A 3,394-nucleotide genomic window follows, 5' to 3' on the forward strand; every position below is an offset into this window, starting at 1 on the left:
TATCTGTAATATATCTCATATGAAGCTATGGCCTACAGCCAGTTAGCTTAGCTTAGCTTGGCACAGCGACTTGAAGGGAAACAGCTAGCCTATTTCAGTCCAAAGATAAAACATTCCACATACAAGAGCCTATAAAGATAGCTAGTTATCACATTACAGTATAATTTGCTTGTTTAATCTTTACAAAAACCAAAGTGTAAGGGATATATGATACTATTGCTTAAAACTCATTGACACACACTTTGGCAATCACTGCACAAAGACGGTGTGTTATAAATTTTGATTACAAAAAACCTGACCACCCATTTATCTGAAAAAGCAGTCCCCTAACTATAAATGAGAACACCCTTTGTTCTCTTTAGAGCTCCTAAGAATACATGATGTGAACCACCCTGAGCTTCTGTTTTGGTACCTGATTACTACATGGACACGGCTACGCTGCTTCCACCATACAGTATGAGGACATCATCTGTGGTTAATGAGATAACTGGTTTCAAGACTCCTCTTCAACATGCAAAATCCTCAATACGAGACATTGCGGAGGAGGCTCGGGGCCACATGTGAAAATGTATTTCTGTTCCAAGTTTAAAGTCAATAACTCAGAATTCTGACTTTTTTTTCTAATAGTTCTGAATTAAAACTCAGAACTCAAATAGCCTACGTGTTTCACATGGCCCTGATCCTCTTCCATACTACAGTGACCTGCTGCACTAGTCTGTCTGCCATTTGACAACAGAACCCTGAACCTCCATGTGAACTATGAAATATTTCTACTGCATCAGATACTCTTATGTGACCTAGTTATTAAATTTCCTCACCACTTTTTGTGACCCTTTCCTCCTGCACAGCATGATTGAGGGAACATATTTGGTCATATTTCCTCAAGATGTTCTATTTAGCTTTTATCTAACAAATGTGAATAGAAGGTTATTAGCTGGGAGACTTTCCTGGGCCCATAAGGCTCGCACCGGCGCAGCCAACAACTCGTTCTGGGAGTACTAAGAGGAGGTTTTTCTGTTCTCTAATCTTTCCGGAGCCTGACACATTTTGTGTTTCCTTTTTAACCACGTCCAGACATCAGTACCGTTTCCCGTTTTAAATTCACCACACAGCACGTGTCGCCCTTTGTTTTGTACTTGGACGGCACTGCACACAGTGGCTGCTGCATTTATGTATGAGTACACGAGGGCAGGTGTGAAAGGCACAATTGTGAAAAGGGGAGAAGGCCCACGGAAGTTTTTATGGCTCACTGGGGACCTCAAAGAGGAAATGAATTTGGTTATGTAAGCTGTTGCCAAGCTGTATGCACTTAACGATGGCTATTTAAATTCTAGCTGGAGTGAGAAGTAATGTGGCTCTGTGCTCTCTGTCTAACATCTCCTTTCACAGTCTGGTGATAGCGGAGCTTTTCTCTATCCAAGATATTAACAGAATCTTTAACTCGCCATTTTGTCATTGCTGTTAGAATTGGACTGATGCTTTACCCTCTCTTCTGTGATATAGACACTGCTTAGACATACAATATAACCAAGAGTCAGACAGAACTGTGATTTTTTTTTTATCATGTCTGTTGAAGATTCCATTTCTATTCTGGCTATATCTATTAACGGAAAAGAAAAAGAAAAAAGACAAAGTATTCTCATTTGTTTCCACGTGCAGGACAAAGTGTCCAGACAGTTTTTCCTCAAGACGTAGTAGCACTTTATGGACAGCAACATCCTGGACGACCAAACTGGCGGCTGCAGGAAGAGAAACTAGCAGAGTTTGGCACTTTACCTCAAGCAGAGGACACTGGCGGGACTCTTATATAACCTTCATGTGCACTCCTATCTCCAGACTGTTGTGCTGTCAGTTGTCTTGCTGGCTATATTTACATGCTCTCTGTGTACCTGAGAAATATGAGATGTAGCTCAAATGTGACTATGTGCACCTGTTGTTTTTAGTAGCAACTGGCTGCCTGGTTCTACCATTCCATGGCTTGCATGTCAACATGTTAATAAAAATGGTCAAATTTTAAGCCACCCACCACTTGTGTTCATTTTGGTCAAAGGCAGTTACTTAAACTGTTTACGTCACACATCTCCTGCATTGTCATAAAAGTTGAATACATTTTCATAGATATACCTTAAAGAAAACATGACTTTTTAAAAGGTCCCATGGCATGAACATTTCACTTTTCAGGTTTTTTAACATTAATATGAGTTCCCCCAGCCTGCCTTTGTCCCCCCAGTGGCTAGAAATGGTGATAGGTGTAAACCGAGCCCTGGGTATCCTGCTCTGCCTTTGAGAAAATGAAAGTTCAGATGGGCCGATCTGGAATCTTCCCCTTATGAGGTCATGAGGGGCAAGGTTACCTCCCCTTTCTCTGCTTCCCCCCCCCCCCAGAGAATTTGCCACCAATACAATTCAGATATTAAAATATGTTGTCATAGAGGAATGTTATATTTTATATATTTTAGTTATTGCTATTTGAATTCAACCCCAATAGGCTTCTATTGTATTTATAGCTGTGCCAGTATGCAAACATTCAGATTTTAAAATACGCACGCGGTTGCAAATGCAAGTTGGATGACTCCACCAATACATTGAGGGGAATAAGTTTTCATGTGATTATAAAGGAATCCAAAATCCATGCCAATCAGCATCAAAGCGCACAGCAATCACACACATTTCCCTCCTCTGTAGTTTTTACCAACTCTTTATTGAGGTCAGTTTAAATAATAATAAAGTTATGTCTTTCGCGACAACAGAACATCTTCAGGCATTCCAACCCAGAAAAAAATGATCCCAGAACCAACTTCTAAAGTTGAACACATGGATGCTGGTAAACGTTTGACCCCCTTCTCTCAGCACATCCTTAGCCGAAGGGATGTCACAGCATTTTACAATATTTAAGACAAAAACTATAAACGATACACAATATGTACCAGTACCATCTGTTGTGTTTGTGACAACCTGCAACAACAACAAAATAAAGTTCATTGGCGGAGGACGGAGGCAGCTCTCCAAGACACGTTCGTGGACTTCAAAACATTTCACACCCTTGTGAGTGTTTTGTCAGAGGGGCGCTGCAGCTGTCTGGATTCCTGAGGGGCCGGGGGTGGAACAATAGTTTCTCAGTTAGGCCTCTTATCCAGAAAATACTGTAGTTTCTTCTTTCAAAGATTTCAAAGACATTGGCATTGTAAGTGAGCCAACTGCGGTTAAGTCTTAGGCCGGACGGATAAGCAACGCAGGTGAGAGCAAACCCAACGCTGCCACCCTGGATCCTCTCCCTAGACCAGCCTCGGGCTTTTTATGGCACTTACCTACAGGGGATTTGAGGAGGGATTAGTGCTACTAAAAGGACAGAAGGATAGAGGCTGGCCAGTGTAACTAACCAGCCTCACCTCTC

The 3,394-nt window shown here is 41.6% G+C and overlaps 1 protein-coding gene across 2 annotated transcripts in view; it reads right to left on the reverse strand.

Moving 5' to 3' along the window:
- Positions 1-2,680: 2,680 nt before the first annotated feature.
- Positions 2,681-3,394, reverse strand: part of chst7 (carbohydrate (N-acetylglucosamine 6-O) sulfotransferase 7) — a 6,759-nt gene continuing 6,045 nt past the window's right edge. The window contains exons 2-3 of one of the 2 annotated variants that reach the window (XR_004333612.1): positions 3,341-3,394; positions 2,681-3,262 (exon numbers count right to left, since the gene is read on the reverse strand). The exon at positions 3,341-3,394 is cut by the window's right edge and continues 296 nt beyond it. The gene's annotated coding sequence lies outside the window, so the exon portion shown is untranslated. The other variant, XM_032526770.1, reaches the window with a different exon arrangement.

Source organism: Etheostoma spectabile, chromosome 9 (genome assembly GCF_008692095.1).
Source record: "Etheostoma spectabile isolate EspeVRDwgs_2016 chromosome 9, UIUC_Espe_1.0, whole genome shotgun sequence".
Lineage (NCBI taxonomy): Eukaryota > Metazoa > Chordata > Actinopteri > Perciformes > Percidae > Etheostoma > Etheostoma spectabile.